This window comes from Mesoplodon bidens (assembly GCF_964165515.1).
Source record: "Mesoplodon bidens genome assembly, chromosome: 14".
Lineage (NCBI taxonomy): Eukaryota > Metazoa > Chordata > Mammalia > Artiodactyla > Ziphiidae > Mesoplodon > Mesoplodon bidens.
In genome coordinates this window covers 72,271,981-72,293,497 of record NC_138170.1, presented here as the reverse complement: position 1 = coordinate 72,293,497, position 21,517 = coordinate 72,271,981, and positions in this window count along the sequence as shown.

Below are 21,517 nucleotides of genomic sequence, written 5' to 3'. Positions count from 1 at the left end.
GAGCACAGGGAGAGGACTGGGGTTGGCGGCGTGAACACAGCCTGCAGGGGGTTAGTGTGCCACGGCTGGCGGGAGGGAGTCCGGGGAAAAGTCTGGACCTGCCGAAGAGGCAAGAGACTTTTTCTTCCCTCTTTGTTTCCTGATGCGCGCGGAGAGGGGATTAAGAGCGCTGCTTAAAGGAGCTCCAGAGACAGGCGCAAGTCGCGGCTAAAAGCGCGGACCCCAGAGACGGGCGTGGGACGCTGGGGCTGCTGCTGCCGCTGCCAACAGGCCTCTGTGCGAGCGCAGGTCACTGTCCACGCCCCGCTTCCGGGGAGCCTGTGCAGCCCGCCACTGCAGGGATCCGGGCATCCAGGAACGGCTTCCCCGGGAGAACGCACGCCGTGCCTCAGGCTGGTGCAACGTCACGCCGGCCTCTGACGCCGCACGCTCGCCCCGCCTCCGTGCCCCTCCCTCCCCCAGGCCTGAGTGAGCCAGAGCCCGGTAGGCGGCTACTCCTTTAACCCCATCCTGTCTGAGCGAAGAACAGACGCCCTCCGGAGACCTACACACAGAGGCGGGGCCAAATCCAAAGCTGAGCCCCGGGAGCTGTGAGAACAAAGAAGAGAAAGGGAAATCTCTCCCAGCAGCCTCAGAAGCAGCGGATTAAAGCTCCACAATCAACTTGATGTACCCTGCATCTGTGGAATACATGAATAGACAACGAATCATCCCAAATTGAGGAGGTGCACTTGGAGAGCAAGATTTATGATTTTTTCCCCTTTTCCTCTTTTTGTGAGTGTGTATGTGTATGCTTCTGTGTGAGATTTTGTCTGTATAGCTTTGCTTCCACCATTTGTCCCACGGTTCTATCCATCCAGTTTTTTGGTTTGTTTGTTTTTTCTTAATAATTATTATTTTAATAACTTTATTATATTTTATCGTACTTTATTTTATTTTACTTTATCTTCTTTCTGTCTTTTTGTCCATCCTTCCCTCCTTCCTCCCTCCCTCCCTCTTTTCTTTCTTTCTACTTCTACTAATTCTTTCTTTCTACTTTTTCTCCCTTTTATTCTGAGACGGGTGGATGAAAGGCTCTTGGTGCTGCACCCAGGAGTCAGTGCTGTGCCTCTGAGGTGGGAGAGCCAACTTCAGGACACTGGTCCACAAGAGACCTCCCAGGTCCACATAATATCAAATGGCGAAAATCTCCCAGGGATCTCCATCTCAACACCAGCACCCAGCTTCACTCAACGACCAGCAAGCTACAGTGCTGGACACCCTATGCCAAACAACTAGCAAGACAGGAACACAACCTCACCCATTAGCAGAGAGGCTGCCTAAGATCATAATAAGTCCACAGACACCCCAAAACACACCACCAGACGTGGACCTGCCCACAAGAAAGACAAGATCCAGCCTCATCCACCAGAACACAAACACTAGTACCCTCCACAACCCACTGAACCAACCTTAGCCACTGGGGACAGGCACCAAAAACAACGGGAACTACAAACCTGCAGCCTGTAAAACGGAGACCCCAAACACAGTAAGATAAGCAAAATGAGAAGACAGAAAAACACACAGCAGGTGAAGGAGCAAGATAAAACCCCACCAGACCTAACAAATGAAGAGGAAATAGGCAGTCTACCTGAAAAAGAATTCAGAATAATGATAGTAAAGATGATCCAAAATCTTGGAAATAGAATAGACAAAATGCAAGAAACATTTAACAAGGACCTAGAAGAACTAAAGATGAAACAAGCAATGATGAACAACACAATAAATGAAATTAAAAATACTCTAGATGGGATCAATAGCAGAATAACTGAGGCAGAAGAACGGATAAGTAACGTGGAAGATAAAATAGTGGAAATAACTACTGCAGAACAGAATAAAGAAAAAAGAATGAAAAGAACAGAGGACAGTCTCAGAGACATCTGGGACATCATTAAATGCACCAACATTCGAATTATAGGGGTTCCAGAAGAAGAGGAGAAAAAGAAAGGGACTGAGAAAATATCTGAAGAGATTATAGTTGAAAACTTCCCTAATATGGGAAAGTAAATAGTTAATCAAGTCCAGGAGGCACAGAGAGTCCCATACACAATAAATACAAAAAGAAATACGCCAAGACACATATTAATCAAACTGTCAAAAATGAAACACAAAGAAATCATATTAAAAGCAGCAGGGGGGCTTCCCTGGTGGCGCAGTGGTTGAGAGTCCGCCTGCCGATGCAGAGGACACGGATTCGTGCCCCGGTCTGGGAAGATCCCACATGCCGCGGAGCGGCTGGGCCCGTGAGCCATGGCCGCTGAGCTTGCGCGTCCGGAGCCTGTGCTCCGCGACGGGAGAGGCCACAACAGTGAGAGGCCCGTGCACCGCAAAAAAAAAAAAAAAAAAAGAAAAAACAAATAAAAGCAGCAGGGGAAAAACAACAAATAACACACAAGGGAATCCCCAACAGGTTAACAGCTGATCTCTCAGCAGAAACTCTGCAAGCCAGAAGGGAGTGGCAGGACATATTTAAAGTGATGAAGCAGAAAAACCTGCAACCAAGATTACTCTACCCAGCAAGGATCTCATTCAGATTTGATGGAGAAATTAAAAACTTTACAGAAAAGCAAAAGCTGAGAGAGTTCAGCACCACCAAACCAGCTTTACAACAAATGCTAAAGGAACTTCTCTAGGCAAGAAACACAACAGAAGGAAAAGACCTACAATAACAAACCCAAAACAATTAAGAAAATGGCAATAGGAACATACATATCAATAATTACCTTAAATGTAAATGGACTAAATGCTCCCACCAAAGGACACAGATTGGCTGAATGGATACAAAAACAAGACCCATATATATGCTGTCTACAAGAGACCCACTTCAGACCTAGAGACACCTACAGACTGAAAGTAAGGGATGGAAAAAGATATTCCATGCAAATGGAAACCAAATGAAAGCTGGAGTAGCAATTCTCATATCAGACAAAATAGACTTTAAAATAAAGACTATTAGAAGAGACAAAGAAGGACACTACATAATGATCAAGGGATCGATCCAAGAAGAAGATATAACAATTGTAAATATTTATGCAACCAACATAGGAGCACCTCAATACATAAGGCAAATACTAACAGCCATAAAAGGGGAAATTGACAGTAATACATTCATAGTAGGGGACTTTAACACCCCACTTTCACCAATGGACAGATCATCCAAAATGAAAATAAATAAGGAAACACAAGCTTTAAATGATACATTAAACAAGATGAACTTAATTGATATTTATAGGGCATTCCATCCAAAAACAACAGAATACACATTTTTCTCAAGTGCTCATGGAATATTCTCCAGGACAGATCATATTTTGGGTCACAAATCAACCTTGGTAAATTTAAGAAAACTGAAATTGTATCAAGTATCTTTTCCGACCACAATGCTATGAGACTAGATATCAATTACAGGAAAAGATCTGTAAAAAAATACAAAAACATGGAGGCTAAACAATACAGTACTTAATAATGAAGTGATCACTGAAGAAATGAAAGAGGAAATCACAAAATACCTATAAACAAATGACAATGGAGACACGATGACCCAAAACCTATGGGATGCAGCAAAAGCAGTTCTAAGAGGGAAGTTTAGAGCAATACAATCCCACCTTAAGAAACAGGAAACATCTCGAATAAACAACCTGACCTTGCACCTAAAGCAATTAGAGAAAGAAGATCCAAAAAAACCGAAAGTTAGCAGAAGGAAAGAAATCATAAATATCAGATCAGAAATAAATGAAAAAGAAATGAAGGAAACGATAGCAAAGATCAATAAAACTAATAGCTGGTTCTTGGAGAAGACAAACAAAATTGATAAACCATTAGCCATACTCATCATGAAAAAAAGGGAGAAGACTCAAATCAATAGAATTAGAAATGAAAAAGGAGAAGTAACAACTGACACTGCAGAAATACAAAAAATCATGAGAGATTACTACAAGCAACTCTATGCCAATAAAATGGACAACCTGGAAGATATGGACAAATTCTTAGAAATGCACAACCTGCCAAGACTGAATCAGGAAGAAATAGAAAATATGAACAGACCAATCACAAGCACTGAAATTGAAACTGTGATTAAAAATCTTCCAACAAACAAAAGCCCAGGACCAGATGGCTTCACAGGAGAATTCTATCAAACATTTAGAGAAGAGCTAACACCTATCCTTCTCAAACTCTTCCAAAATATAGCACAGGGAGGAACACTCCCAAACTCATTCTACGAGGCTACCATCACCTTGATACCAAAGCCAGACAAGGATGTCACAAAGAAAGAAAACTACAGGCCAATATCACTGATGAACATAGATGCAAAAATCCTCAACAAAATACTAGCAAACAGAATCCAACAGCACATTAAAAGGATCATACACCATGATCAAGTGGGGTTTATTCCAGGAATGCAAGGATTCTTCAATATACGCAAATCAATCAACGTGATACACCATATTAACAAAATGAAGGAGAAAAACCATATGATCATCTCAATAGATGCAGAGAAAGCTTTCAACAAAATTCAACACCCACTTATGATAAAAACCCTGCAGAAAGTAGGCAAAGAGTGAACTTTCCTCAACATAATAAAGGCCATATATGACAAACCCACAGCCAATATCGTCCTCGATGGTGAAAAACTGAAAGCATTTCCACTAAGATCAGGAACAAGACAAGGCTGCCCACTCTCACCACTCTTATTCAACATAGTTTTGGAAGTTTTAGCCACAGAAATCAGAGAAGAAAAGGACATAAAAGGAATCCAAATTGGAAAAAAAGAAGTAAAGCTGTCACTGTTTGCAGATGACATGATACTATACATAGAGAATCCTAAAGATGCTACCAGAAAACTACTAGAGCTAATCAATGAATTTGGTAAAGTTGCAGGATACAAAATTAATGCACAGAAATTTCTGGCATTCCTATACACTAATGATGAAAAATCTGAAAGTGAAATCAAGAAAACACTCCCATTTACCATTGCAACAAAAAGAATAAAATATCTAGGAATAAACCTACCTAAGGAGACAAAAGACCTGTATGCAGAAAATTATAAGACACTGATGAAAGAAATTAAAGATGATACAAATAGATGGAGAGATGTACCATGTTCTTGGATTGGAAGAATCAACATTGTGAAAATGACTCTACTACCCAAAGCAATCTACAGATTCAATGCAATCCCTATCAAGCTACCACTGGCATTTTTCACAGAACTAGAACAATAAATTTAATAATTTGTATGGAAACACAAAAGACCCCGAATAGCCAAAATACTCTTGAGAACAAAAAACGGAGCTGGAGGAATCAGGCTCCCTGACTTCAGACTATACTACAAAGCTACAGTAATCAAGACAGTATGGTACTGGCACAGAAACAGGAAGACAGATCAATGGAACAGGATAGAAAGACCAGAGATAAACCCACGCACATATGGTCAACTTATCTTTGATAAAGCAGGCAGGAATGTACAGTGGAGAAAGGACAGCCTCTTCAATAAGTGGTGCTGGGAAAACTGGACAGGGACATGTAAAAGTATGAGATTAGATCACTCCCTAACACCATACACAAAAATAAGCTCAAAATGGATTAAAGACCTAAATGTAAGGCCAGACACTATCAAACTCTTAGAGGAAAACATAGGCAGAACACTGACATAAATCACAGCAAGATCCTTTTGCACCCACCTCCTTGAGAAATGGAAATAAAAACAAAAATAAACAAATGGGACCTAATGAAACTTCACAGCTTTTGCACAGCAAAGGAAACCATAAACAAGACCAAAAGACAACCCTCAGATTGGGAGAAAATATTTGCAAATGAAGCAACTGACAAAGGATTATTCTCCAAAATTTATAAGCAGCTCATGCAGCTCAATAACAAAAAAACAAACAACCCAATCCAAAAATGGGCAGAAGACCTAAATAGACATTTCTCCACAGAAGATATACAGACTGCCAACAAACACATGAAAGAATGCTCAACATCATTAATCATTAGAGAAATGCAAATGAAAACTACAATGAGATATCATCTCACACCAGTCAGAATGGCCATCATCAAGAAACCTAGAAACAATAAATGCTGGAGAGGGTGTGGAGAAAAGGGAACACTCTTGCACTGTTGGTGGGAATTTGAATTGGTACAGCCACTATGGAGAACAGTATGGAGTTTCCTTAAAAAACTACAAATAGAACTACCATATGACCCAGCCATCCCTCTACTGGGCATATACCTGGAGAAAACCATAATTAAAAAAGAGTCATGTACCAAATTGTTCATTTCAGCTCTATTTACAATAGCCCGGAGATGGAAACAACCTAAGTGTCCATCGACAGATGAATGGATAAAGAAGATGTGGCACATATATACACTGCAATATTACTCAGCCATAAAAAGAAACGAAATTGAGCTATTTGTAATGAGGTGGATAGACCTAGAGTCTGTCATACAGAGTGAAGTAAGTCAGAAAGAGAAAGACAAATACTGTATGCTAACACATATATATGGAATTTATGGGGAAAAAATGTCATGAAGAACCTAGGGGTAAAGCAGGAATAAAGACACAGACCTACTTGAGAATGGACTTGAGGATATGGGGAGGGGGAAGGGTAAGCTGTGACAAAGCAAGAGAGAGGCATGGACATATATACACTACCAAACGTAAGGTGGATAGCTAGTGGGAAGCAGCCGCATAGCACAGGGAGATCAGCTCGGTGCTTTGTGACCGCCTGGAGGGGTGGGATAGGGAGGGTGGGAGGAAGGGAGACACAAGAGGGAAGGTATATGGGAACAGATATATATGTATAATTGATTCAAGTTGTTATAAAGCAGAAACTAATACACCATTGTGAAGCAATTATACTCCAATAAAGTTGTAAAAAAACAAAATAACAAATTGAAATAATATATTGAAACAATTTTAAGAAAACGTATGGGAACTATGTATAAAAGAAAAGAAAAGAAAACTTTTCTGAGACATTTAAAAAAATAGAAGGAAACAAATGGAGAACTATTATATCCGTAGTTAAGAAGGCTGGGTGTTATAAAGATTACATTTATTTTCAAAATTATTTATGGAAGTGTATCCAAATGCTGATGCTCGGGACTCTGATTTAGAGTATGTCAGTACAGATGACACACACACAAATACACACACACACATGCTCACGGCTCATGACAAAGGAGTTCAGGAAATTCTACTGACTTTTTTTTATTGGACAATCATATAAACATTCAACTGTTGGCTGGTTCTCAGAAATTCTGCCATTAAGTGAATCTACAGTAAATATAGTTTTGTTTAACCAAGACTTATTTAAATATATATCTTTGGTAGCACCTAATTAACCTATGACATAGTGTTATACAGAATAACAGTTTGAAAAAGTGCTAATTAATAGGCTTACCCTAATTTAAAGCAAGATCACAGGAGAAATTTGATGTTAATCTTAAAGTGATTCTAATATTCCCCTGAATGAATAGCCAGCGGTCACTGATATAAACCATTAACAAAGGTATTAGCATGAGCAAATTTTCCTTTCACATGTTAAAACATAGTGCAAATTGGTAATAATTAAAAGATCATTTTAGAACTACAAGGAAAGATATATCAATAAATTGGAGCAGGGGCTTCCCTGGTGGCGCAGTGGTTGAGGGTCCACCTGCCGATGCAGGGGACGCGGGTTCGTGCCTGGGTCCGGGAGGATCCCACATGCCGCGGAGCGGCTGGGTCCATGGGCCCGTGGGCCGTGGCCGCTGGGCCTGCGCTTCCGGAGCCTGTGCTCCGCAACGGGAGAGGCCACAACAGTGAGAGGCCTGCGTACCGCAAAAAAAATAAATAAATAAATAAATAAAATAAATAAATAAATTGGAGCAGAACAGTTCAGAAATTCCCATGCATTAATCTATCCATTAATAAATGTTGACTGAAGAGTTATTGAGCCAGAATACAGCATTTCTGAGCATGCTTTAGTTTATCTAAGAACTTTATACCTACAAAGGAGAAATCAAAAATCTTTGGGAAAGAGAAAGATAATTTATTAAATCATGTTAGAAAATTGTTTACTTATTTGGGGAAACATCAAACCTTATAAAAAATCTCACACAATGTATCAACAAAAAACATCCATATTGGTGTTCAGACTAGCTGTTTAACTATAAAAAATTTGAGGAAATATAAGCAAAGGTCAAAAATATATTCAGAGGGGGCAGGACAATCTAAGTTTAAAAGTATTAGAGGGATTCCCAAAGTAAAGAATCAATAAATTTAACATCATAAACATTAAAAACTTTCTCAAAAATTAGAAAGAAAAGAAAAATTAAATATTAAAAATAATTTTCATAAGAAATGCATAAATATTGATATTTTAAAACTCTGTAATCCCATTTGGTAGATGTTCTAGGATCAGGAGCTATAAAAAAAAAATAAGGGGCTTCCCTGGTGGTGCAGTGGTTGGGAGTCTGCCTGCCAATGCAGGGGACATGGGTTCGAGCCCTGGTCTGGGAAGATCCCACATGCCGCGGAGCAGCTAGCCCCGTGAGCCACAATTACTGAGCCTGCACGTCTGGAGCCTGTGCTCCGCAACGGGACAGGCCGCGATAATGAGAGGCCCGCGCACCGCGATGAGGAGTGGCCCCCCACTTGCCGCAACTAGAGAAAGCCCTCGCACAGAAACGAAGACCCAACACATCCATAAATAAATAAATAAAATTAAAAAAAAAAGCAAAAGAAATCTGAATGAAGTATGGTCTTAAAAAAAAAAAGAATAAAGTCTTTTTTTAAAAAAATAAATAGGAAAATTCAAAGAAATAAGTATAAATGCATATATACACATCACATCCACATTTCAGTTCATACGATATATATGCATATAATACTGATATGTAAAATTAATGTACACATCAAATTATTAGAGAATGATATGTAGTTCACTCTGGAATTCCAAAGTCTTATCACCCAGGCATCATGTAACCTCTCAAAAGAAATATTCTAGATTACTTCAAAGAATTGCATAAGGACCACATAGCACTAACTCCAAAGCTGTGAAATGCGTAAGTAATGGGTCTCTTTCCCTTTTTGAACCTGTGAGAAATCTCAGCAGAAGAAGGGAGGTCACAGCACCCCACTGACTGTTGTAGTTTCATTTTATTTGCTGTTTTGTTTTCTGAATTAACTAGCTACTGATTTGACTGCTTTTGCAAAATGCTAAAGAGTGAATCTGGTGACAGGTGTGGGAAAATTTGGGGGTGGGGAAAGAGAGTTGGTCAATGGATTTCCCCCAAAACGTTCTATGCATCAAAAACAGCCTGCCACATTTAGCAAGGGAAGAAAAATGGACCTATTGCTTTTCTTGCCAAACCAATGCAAAGGAGATCAACAGCCCCACAAGTTCAGGGCAAGAGAAGAGCAGTGTTTCTGTCACATATACCCCCAACAAGATACGACAATCTATCCCTGAAAAGGTAACTCAGGAGACATGGGAGGCCTGTGGTAGGCCTGCGTGCCAACTTCTTCAATAACATGGGCACTAGAAATGTCACTTTTTGACGTCCATAACTCATGAGGTTCTTTGCATTGCAAGAGCAAAAATTTGGAGCAAAGTATCTTAAACAAGCCCTGTTCTCCAGAATCGTCCCTGCAAAAATGAACCCATAGTTGTCTGAAAGTTGAAAGCAGCTCTTCAAAGAGGCAGTCTCTGGAGTCTTAGAACCATCATGAACAAAATGGCCTTTTCATTGGAATATGCTAGAGAGACTATTCAACTCAGGATGATGAGATTTTTTCCTCATGCCATGTCCTAGTGATGGCAGCCACATAGCTTGGCATGGGCTCTCTCTACCTGGTGCAGGACTTGGGCTCTGTGTAAACATCTTTGTGGTGAGACAGCAGAGGGCTATCCCTGGAGATGTGTTAAAACAAAGCTATTAACAACAACAACAACAAACTCAAAAGACAAGAAGTCTTGATGAGGATGTAGAAAAATGTGAACCTTTGCACACTGTTGGCAGGAATGCAAAATAGTGCAGCCATATTGGACAATAGCATGGAGGTTCCTCAAAAGGTTAAAATAGAACTACCATATGATCCAGTAATCCCACTTCTGTGTATTTACTCAGAAGAATTGAAATCAGGATCGATCTCAAAGACATGAGCATTCCTATGCTCATTGCAGCATTATTCACAATAGCCAAGATATGGAAATAACTGAAAATAACCTAAATGTCCATCAACAGATGAATGAAATAAAGAAATGTGGTATATACATACAGTGGAATACTATTCAGCCTTAAAAAAGAAGGAAAGCCCACCTTGTACAGCAGATAAACTTTAAGGACATTATGCTAAGTGAAATAAGCCAGTCACAGAAAGAAAAATATAACATGATTCCACTTATATGAGGTGTTTAAAATAGTAGAATTCATAGAATCAAAGAATGGACTGATGGTTTGCCAGGGGCTGGAGGGAAGGGAAGTTACTAATCAACAGGTATAAATTTTTAGTTAAACCAGATGAATAAGTTCTAGAGATCTGCTGTATAACATTGTAACTACAGTCAACAATAATATACCATACACTTAAATTTGTTAAGAGGGTAGACTTCCTGTTAAGTATTCTTACCACGATAAAATCAGATTAAAAAAAGGTCTAATTTCCCATTTACATTAATCAGTAGCCAGAAGTGGTTTCCCAAATAGGCAGCCCTACTTTTCTCTCCCCATAACCTTTTTACACCTTCTATTCTTCCCGACTGCAGCTTTCTGTAGCCAGAGGGCCCTGTATATCCTTTCTCTCCTTACTCTGTACAACCAGCTGGGCAAAGTTTATTCTGTTTTATATACCATAATCTGTCATGGCTGATTTTGTTATAACAAGATCTGAACAGATGGGGAATGGTTTGCTCAAGAATTACTTGCAATATGAGTGACCTATAGAAAAAATTGGAAACTGGAATGCAATCCCTGCAATAAAATCCCAAACTCGTTATCCTCCCCACAGGATGCCCATGGATCTTGCCTCCACATGAAGGTGTTAATGACTAATCCGGAGACCTATAAAGCAGCACAGTCCTCTGGTAAATAGCATGTGCACAAAGGAATAAGACAGCAACAGAGAAAGGCAGTAACATTTCTTTGCCATAACTTGTCTTTCTGATTTTTTTCCTATTAAGTGACGTATACTTAAAAGATACAAACACAATCAGTTAACAATGGAATGGAAATGCTGCAAATAAGGCAATTTCCTTAGATCTGGAAAATCTCCAGAATTAGACAGATTTCTATCAGCATTTAATACATTTTTTAACACCTACTGAGTCCAACTTCACAGTTCTTCAAAGTTCTCCCTAAGCATAGCAGGGAAGATAATCAGAAACCATTATGGACAATATGCTGTCTGAAAAGAGTATTAAAAAAAAAAAGAATCGGGCAATGAGAGTGCTATTAATCCTCTAATCCAACTGCCCATATTTATGTTGATTTTACAAAAAAAAAAAGCCATTCTGAGTGGTTAATGCCTCCACTGCCACTCCAAAGAGATCATACAAATAAATTAAAAAATCCTTCTCTGCCTAAGTTCTCTGTGGTTTAGTGTGTTTTACAGCGACTGCTCAGTTAGAACCAGTCTGAGGCCATTTCTACATTTAAAAAACTGCAACATTGACCATATGATCTTTGAACAGCATTTGTGATCTGACTACATATTCCCTGCATTTCCTAAAATAACATGAATAGAGAAAATAAAGAAAATGAAGAGAAAGAATGCTTTCGCTATTATGTTACTATTACATTATATTACAGGCTTCTCTGGTTGAAATCTGCTATACCTTTTTAACTAATTACCCATATCTTAGGCGTTTTCTAGTCTCTACCAAGCCTTCCTGACATCTTGAGTCTGTATCAAAGCCTGGGCATCGTTTTTTAAAATCAGAATTAATCACTTGATTGAACTGTGTCTCTATTGTTCTTTTAGGTGAAATAGTTTCTTCTGCACAAGTAAAATTAATTTTTTGAAGGCCGAGACCACTGACTTTCATGTTCCATAATTAACACTAAATAACACAATAAACAAGTGCTACCTTCCATATTTAATACTTAATAGTAGAGTATCAATGTCTAAATTTCCTTTTTTATAGCCAAACAATTTATATCATGCCTAATGAAAAACAGCTTAAGGGATAGAAGACATGCACTGAATGGACAGATCTGAGGCTGTTTCATTAAGTTTGGTAATAGCAGATTTAAGGAAGCACCTTGTGGATCCAGCACTCCTCCACAAGCAGCTTCATGTCTTCAGAGAAAGTGACAGAAGCTTCAAGGTTGTCATCCTCCAGTTTTATTTGTGTCCTGTACCCTAAGTTCAGCGTGGTTAGAGATCCAGGGCTTTACTACTCTGGAAACTTTCCCCACTGTGACTCACAAACTTTGCCAATCATACTCCAGAGCCACTCTAAAAAATGAGTCACCAGGGTAATGACACTCAATGTTTCAACAGCTCTTTACCCCTGTTAGTCAACTGTCCTGCAACACAGAAAATGACCATGGTTCTTATTTAAGGGGAAAATGAATGGTTTTGCTAAAGTTGCAGAAGTCAGTGAAATTGGTTCCCAGATAACTGGGCATTTTGCCTCACATTTTGCCTCACATATAGCCAGGAAGATACATGCTGCTTCTCTCTCCCAACTATACCAGCAACAAAGACCTTTTCCCCGGATATGGTGCCCTCCATTAACCAAGAATTCTTTCAGCAAACTTCCTTCTGTTGTATCCCTTCCATGAACAACCCCAGTGAACACCTGAGAGTCATTAGGCTAATGGTTCCTGGCTTTGTTTAAAGCCAGGAAAAGGTTCATGGTTTGAACAGATGAACAAGTTGGAGGAAAAATCCACAGGATGGTTGCTGCTTTCCCACCAAGCCTTTCCATCTACCTTCCTAAGCACTATCATTTACTCATCAGTTCATCACAATCACCATTCCACTCACACACTCACAACCACACACACACACTCTCACAACCACACCCACACCCACTGCTTTCATCAGTCCTAACCTAAAGCTTTTCCGGTCCTCTTCAGTGTGAATGATACCAAATCCTTTTTCCTTATTCTTATAAACAAAGCTGAGTTGAGGTAGACTTTATCGAAAGTTTATTAATTAGGGATTAAAAAAAAAGTACAGAGGATGTGTTTATGACTGCCACTTCACTTTCTTCCCATCAGCTCTGTCTTCATTCTTTCTGAGGTGGAAGTGACCAAGGAAATTATAGTAGAAACAGCATTTTCTCTGAATTCTATGGACCCTGAACCCTTTCCTAAATCTGGCTGGCACCTGTGTGTGTGTGTGTTCTCTACAGTGGATGGTTAAGTGAAAACCCAACTCTGCCAATGGGAGGACCATGCTCAGAATGTTGGCTGGTAGGTCACAAAGACATTATTTTTCTCTTTATTGAAATAGAGAAAAATAAATACTATATATGCCATATACCCAGTACTAAGAGAAACTGTTAACTTTTTGTCACATTGACTATAAAATATTGTCCCTTGTCTCACATTCCCTGCCCCATTATTTGCCCTGACTCCCTAGAGGTACACACTATTATGAATTATATGTGTATCTTTCTGTCCGTATTTTGCTTGTTTTACTTAATTTTTTCTTTGTTTGTTCATTGTACCTTATACACATAAACACACACACACTATTAAGTGCATATCAAGGGCTTTTGAAATGTGTTTTAAATATAGATAATGAGTACTTATTTTAAATATTGTTTTATAATTTTCTCTCTTTAACATTATGCTTTCTAAATTTTACCACATGGATGGATAGATAGATTCCTACATACATGGGTACCTATATATACAGATTATAAAGCGAGAGAAAAAAAGGAGAGAAAGAAAGAGAGTGAGTGTTTGGGGACGGAAGTGAAGAAAGAAAGAATATGTTTACTTTCAAAAGCTATAAAGTATTTTATTGTGGGAATATGTCCCATTTCATTAATTAACATTTAACATCCTAGCAACTGACATTTAGGCTAGTTCCAGGTTGTTGTTATTTTTATGATTGCACACAATGTTTCCATGTTGTGTATGGTACAAGACCATTTTTACCCCACATCATTTACTGAATAGCTTGTCTATACCTTATTGATTTGTCCTTTTTAACCTGGAACCTTTGTAAACCTGGAAATTTTTTTGCCATTATCTCTTCAAATATTCCTTTTGCCCCATTCTCATTTAGCTTTTTTTTTTAACTACTAGAAGTATTTTAGAGATTCTCAGATCATCTGCCATACCTTTTTAATGTCTTTTTCAGTTCTTCCATCTCTTTATTTTGGCAGACCACATTGTTAGTGATTTTCTCAGACCTATAATCTAGTTCACTAACTTTCTCTTCAGCTGTGAACATTTCTCTATTTAACCCATATTGAGTTGTTATGTGTTTTAATCTCAAGGGCTAGATTTCTTATTGCTCGAATTTCTTTTTTAAAAATATGCCTGTTTTTTTTGTAATATCCTATTCCTGTGTTAATAGAGTCTACCCTTCTCTTTATCTCAATAAAAATTAGAAATATACTTTTTAATTTTCCTTTTCATGTTGTTCCTTTATATCTGGTCTTTGCTTGTAAATTCTCCTGTTCATTGAATCTATTATTTTTGCCCATGACAGTGGGCTTTCTGATGTGCTTGTAATTTTTGCTTGTGAGCTTCTCTATTCTGGGAGATATCTTGCTAGAGGATGCTATGCTTGTCCAGGGTTATGGATTCATGCTTATACATCAGTTTCAAATTTTGAATCCTTGAGGGGTGAGGGAATAAATTGCATTTGTTTTAACAAAAGTGACTTATTCTCCACTCTTGGCCTGGGCATGTGGCCTGCTTTTATGGTGTGTTCAAAGGCTGATGGTCACTGCTCAGATTTATGCAATGAGCCTCATTCCAGCTTCCCCTCATAGGGAGCTTTGACCCTCACATGGGATAGGCATTCATCCCTAAGGGGGCATCCACTGGCCTCTGTGGTGCCAGTGTCTACTCTCCTCAGAGTTGAGTTCTTCTTCATTTTTGGCTCTTAGAAAGTTATCTTTGATATGTGCTATGAGTTTAAAATTGAGCATGTGGTCTTCTCAGTCAATTCTTCTTCTGTTCTTTGGCCTGTTCACTTCCCCATGGACCTGTAACTACATCAATCTTATTCCATTTCTCCATAGATGACTAGGTCTGTCCCTTAACTCTTTTTCTTTCTGCTTCTGTATCACTTACCCCTACATTATTACCACACTGCTTTTATTACTATGATTACCTAATATCTTAATATTTTAAAAGGTAAGATTCACTCTCCCTTCCTTTTTAAAAATTCTATTGGCTATTCTTGAACCTTGACTTTTCTGTGGGAATTGTGGTGGAATCAGTTTGTGGTAGACTTATCATGATTATGGGACACACTGTTCCCCCAAAGGTATAGAATATCATACCCAGGTAATAAATAATGTGTCGATAACCCTGTGACCAATCCCACTCATAAGATGACCTTGTTACTAAATTGTAACAGACCACTATGTGCAATTTAACTGGGATGTTCCAGAGCAAATGGTTCCAATTCTGTTCTCTTGCTCCTTAGAGAAGCAAGAAGAGGTAATGGGACAGATGAACAGGCTTGCCTCCCATCAATGGGAGGACCTTTCAGAAATGCACAAATTCCTTCCGTGGAAAGCTCTATAGAGGAATTATTCCCGTATCTACGTATGAAGGAAGGACAAAGCCCACGATATCGTCTATTAATATTTGTAAACTTTTCGAGTGAAAGTGGTAACTCTGAGATTTTTTAACCTAATACCAACACCATTAAGGGCCTGGTCACTGAATAAAAGAAGGCTGGATGAAGAGGTGTGGGAAGTGGATCCCCTTCACTGCATCACACTTTTGCTTTCCTTCAGCCATTCACCACAGGCAGTGCAATACCTTCCAGGCAATGTCCCGTAAGGAGGGCACCTTGAACACCTGGAAGCCAGGTGGAGACTCTGTTCAATTCCCAGAGGCTGGTTAATGTCTCATTTCTTGGGAGAGGAGGGGTGAGGGGAGAGTGTCAAGAAGGAAAATGAATCACCACACGGAATCTTCATCAATCTTACCCATGGCCTTTGAGCACAAAAAGAGGCAGGTAACTGTGGTAACCCTAACCACACTACAAGGACAGTGTATTATCACGAAATTACTAATTTGTTGAGGCGACAGTACAGTTTACACATCTCCAGTTCCATCTCTAATTGTCTGACACTTATCTGTTGCTGTAAAGGAGCACACAGCAGGGGAGGGCCTGAGAGGCAAGCCAATCAGTCAAAGGCTTTCAGAGTCACAATGGGCATACTTCTGCCTTACAGAACTTCACAAGGGAAGCCTTCAAAGGGGAAAAAAGCCCCGTTTCTGATGGGAAAAGAGATTTTTGAAACAGAAAACATTGTTTGATAGAGATAATATAAAAATTGGGACAATTTCTGCTTTTTTTCTTACTCCTAAGGCTGCAGTGAGAGAATTTGAGATCATGGAAAAAATGCTTTGAAAATGCAGAGTGCTGACAGATGTGAGGGAAGCAGGCAAATACTGGGGGCTGTGTCATTCATCAGAGCTGGAAGGTTAGAGGATTCTCTAGCTTGTAGGATAATCCTCTATCTCCATTCTCTCTGGAGCAATCCCCTGCAGGAATAGCCACCACATGTCTCTCTCTCTCTCTCTTTTATTTTTCCTTTTAACCCCTCTAGATAGCTAACCAACCTTAGGCTGCCTGGTTTCATCCCAGTTAAATATTTCACAAGGAATGATAAGCAGTGTCATGCAGGAAATGACAAGAGCAGTGTCAGCCATCTTCATTGCCACAAAGGCAAATGGAAACTTCCTGAATGAACGGTGCCCCACCCTGGAGGGAAAAAAGTCAGAAAGAGCCAAATGTAGCATGAAACACAGCCTCTTTCTCAGCCCCCCAAAGACCACAGAAGAAAAGAGGAACAATACGTTTGGAATAACTCACTTTGTAAGTTAAATGCAGGCAACAGCTACTAGAATTGCAAAGCTATGTTGCAAAGCTAAAATATTCAAAAACCTGTGAAGGTGGGGCTTCCCTGGTGGCCCAGTGGTTAAGAGTCCGTCTGCCAATGCATGGGACACGGGTTCGTGCCCGGGTCCGGGAAGGTGCCACATGCTGTGGAGCGGCTGGGCCCGTGGGCCATGGCCGCTGAGCCTGCGCGTCCGGAGCCTGTGCTCTGCAACGGGAGAGGCCACAGCAGTGAGAGGTCCGCATACCGCGAAACAAACAAACAAACAAACAAAAACCTATGAAGGTAAATTGTATGAATACTTTGTGGAATTACAAGATAGTCCCTGCTAACAAGGAACTATAAATGTCTTCTAGGAGTTTATACACACATCCATTTGTGTTTAGAGAGAATTAACATTACAAAGTAATAATGTATTTGATCAACTGTCAGATGTACAGTGCTCACACATAAACATGCTCTGAGATTTCAGAGCATGAAGAAATCCCTTCCTGCTGGGGAGCAGGTAAGGTTCCATGGAGGAGGCCTCAATCAGGTACACTTTGAACTATAGGCTTATATATTTATATATGAAAAGAGGAGGCAAGCTATAGACTGAGCAGTTGGAAATATTATTAGTCAAGGCTTCAAAGTGAAACTGAGCAATCCTTGTAAAGAAGATAGTGGGATCACTTAAGTGGAAGCAGAGGATCTGTGGAGAGAAAAGCAGATAAATCTTGAAAAGAGTCATTTAGTGAGATTGCAGAGGTCCTTCATTACCAGAATAAAAGGAAAGACCACTAGGATTAAGGAGAGATTTAGTCATCATGCCCAGCATCAAACAATTCCAACTTTGGCTGAAACTGAATGAAAAGAACATTAGCCTCAGGGGATAACAGAGGCTACCAATCAATTAAATGTGATTTTTACATGTTTTAAATTCCTTATAATATTCAGTGTTTCTGGGCTTCCCTGGTGGCGCAGTGGTTGAGAGTCCGCCTGCCGATGCAGGGGACACGGGTTCGTGCCCCGGTCTGGGAAGATCCCACATGCCACGGAGCGGCTGGGCCCGTGAGCCATGGCTGCTGAGCCTGCGCATCCGGAGCCTGTGCTTTGCAACGGGAGAGGCCACAACAATGAGAGGCCCACATACCGCAAAAAAAAAAAAAAAAAATTCAGTGTTTCAATAGTTCTTCTCAAATAAGCTTGTTGAAAACCAGCTCTACCTTGTGACAATTTAACTTCGTTAAATCATATTATTATCTGGACAAGTCAGCAATGGGTTGATATGTCATAACTTTGACAAGATTTTAATTCATTTCAAATGAAACTATCAAAAAGCTAATTGAAAACATAGTTTACATCTACCCTCTATTAAATCATTAGGCATCAAAATACTTTGTGTCAAAAAGGTTGGCATGATGCATAATCTTGGGTCATATATGGATCATAGCAGAGTCCAAGCTTACTCTGCATATTACTGTGTATATCACATTTTCATAGTGACCATGAGAGAAGGCTGAATAATCATGTAGCAAGTGGAGAATCACAACCACTCAGTCTGTACTCGTCAATCCTAATCATTAATTTTGTTCACATGTAAGAATACAAGATACTTAAAACAAAGAGAAAACAAGTCTGATTTCAACAATGGAAGATAGTACTTAAATGTTAATGTATTAGAATTGTTTATCTGGAGAGTTGCTCACTAGTATTTATCAAGAATATACACAAATTTACTTAGAGATTATAAACAGCTGATGAGCCCCCTCTGATAAGAGGTGAGAGAGAAAAAATGATATTAAAAAATTGAAAAGCAGGGGAAATCCCTGGTGGTACAGTGGTTAAGACTCCACACTCCCAATGCAGGCAGCCAGGTTCAATCCCTGGTCAGGGAACTAGATCCCACATTCATGCCACAGCTAAGAGTTTGCATGCCACAACGAAGGAGGCCACGTGACACAACTAAGGAGCCCATGTGCCACAACTAAGACCCAGTGCAACCAAATAAATAAATAAATAAATAATACTATATGTTTTAAAAAATGTTGAGAACCAACTTTTAAACTATATACTCACTTGGTCCATAGATTAATTCATTTAGTAAATATTTATTGAGTGTCTATGATATAGTATTCACCATTTTGGGTGTTAGGCATATAGCAATGAACAAAAATAGTCTCTGCCTCCATGAAGCTTTTTTTGTCTGTTTTTATATATGGTTTTTAAAATTTATTTTATTGAAGTACAGTTGATCATAGTGGCACTATTTATAGTAGCCAAGACATGGAAACAATCTAAATGTCCACTGACAGATGAATGGATAAAGAAGATGTGGTGTGTGTGTATATGTATATATATACATATGCAAATAATGAAATTATGTCATTTGCAGCAACATGGATGGACCTAGAAATTATCATACTAAATGAAGTAAGTCAGCAAAAGAAAGACAAATACTATATATCACTTATATGTGGAATCAAAAATATGACACAAATGCCTCCATGAAGTTTTTATTCTAGAAGGAGACAGATAATGAGAAACAAACAAACAAAAAAGGTATCGAGTGTTATGTCAAGGAATGGTAAGTTCCTGGAAGAAAAATGAAACATAATGGGAGAATAGAGAGTTTTAGTGGTGTTTTGTTAAATCAGGTGCTCAAGGAAGGCTTGTACAACGTTTAGGAAGAAACCAGAACCAAGAGAGGGAGACAGTACTGAATACATCTGGGGGAAGATTACTAAAGACAAAAGGATTAGCAAGTGCAAAGGTTTTAATACAGGATCATGTTTACTACAAAGGAGGAAGAGAAATAAGCCAGTGAAGCTAGATCAGAGTGAGTGAGATAGAGAGCTTGGTTGGTAAGATTGAAGAGTTAGCAAGAGGCCCAAATATAAAGCATTGGTTTAACGTTAAGGACCTTGAATTTGAATAAAAATAAGATGGGAAATCTTTGGAAGGTTTTCTGTGGAAGACTGATCTCATTTGATTTGTCTTTCAGAGGGTTCATTCTAGCTGCTTTGTGAGAAATAGATGGAAGGAGCAAAGTGTGAAAGTAGGGAAACAACACCTACTGCAATAGTTTACGTAAGAGCTTGTAGAAACTGGAACTATGGTAGTAATTATGGATATGATGAGAAGTGGTCAGTTTGGGGAATAGATTTTAAACTTTAGACCAACAGGATGGATTGAATGCTGGGAGAGTGAGAAAAAAGCAGTCAAGCAAGATAGCTAAAATTTTGGGCTTGAACAGTTGAGTGAATGGTGGTACCATGTCCTGATGGAGATGCTGAAGGAGAAGCACATTGAGGCTGGGAATGAAATTGAAAAGTTTGTTACTGAAATGTTATGTTTGAGCTACCTATGAACACCTAAGTGGATACGCTGAGAAGGTACTTGAATATAAGTCTGGAGTTTCTGAAAGGTCTTGGCTGGAAAGAAAATTTTAAGAGCCTTCAGCATCTAGGTGATTATTTAAAATGATGGAACTTGTTGAGGACTTGTTTGAAGTGAGTACAGACAGAGAAGAGATTATGGGACTAAACGGGGGCATTCCAATTAAGCAGTTGCAAACTGAAGAGGAATCAGCCAAGGAGACTGAAAATATAGACTGGAAAATAGGGAGGACTGCTAAAAGGTGTCCCAGGACCAAGTGAAGATGAGGTGATCAATTACACCAACAAAAACTAATATGTCAAATAAGACAAGGGCTAAGAAATAATGACCCAGTTTGTTAATGGAAGTCATTGGTATTAGAAGGGTAAAAAAGTTTCAGTGGAGGGCTTCCCTGGTGGCGCAGTGGTTGAGAGTCCGCCTGCCGATGTAGGGGACACGGGTTCATGCCCCGGTCCGGGAGGATCCCACATGCCGTGGAGTGGCTGGGCCCGTCGGCCATGGCCGCTGGGCCTGCGCGTCCAGAGCCTGTGCTCCGCAACGGGAGAGGCCACAACAGTGAGAAGCCCGCGTACCGCAAAACAAACAAACAAACAAACAAACAAAAAGTTTCAGTGGAGAAATGGGGACAAAAATCTGATTGAAGTGAATTCAAGAAATAGCAAGAATAGAAAGCTCAAGAAGGGACTTCCCTGGCGGTCCAGTGGTTAAGACTCTATGCTTCTACTGCAGGAGGCACGGGTTCGATCTGTGGTCGGGAACTAAGATTCCGCATGTTGCGCAGCACGGCCAAAAAAAAAGAAAAAAAATAGTTCAAGAAGGTTTTTATGTAATGGGGAGAAGAGAGCGGGAAGACAACCAGAGGCAAAACTTGTTTTCTAGTTTATTCTGTGTGAAAACTGGACAACTTATACCAATGGAATAAGAGCAAGTGCATCTCCTTGAATGGGTAAAAACTCAACTCAATTGCTTACTGTCCAGATGCAGGTAATGGATGTCAGAGAGCTTCTTTTACCTCTATTTTATTATTAAATATATCTTACATAGAAAATGAGTATATGTACATGTGTTTATGC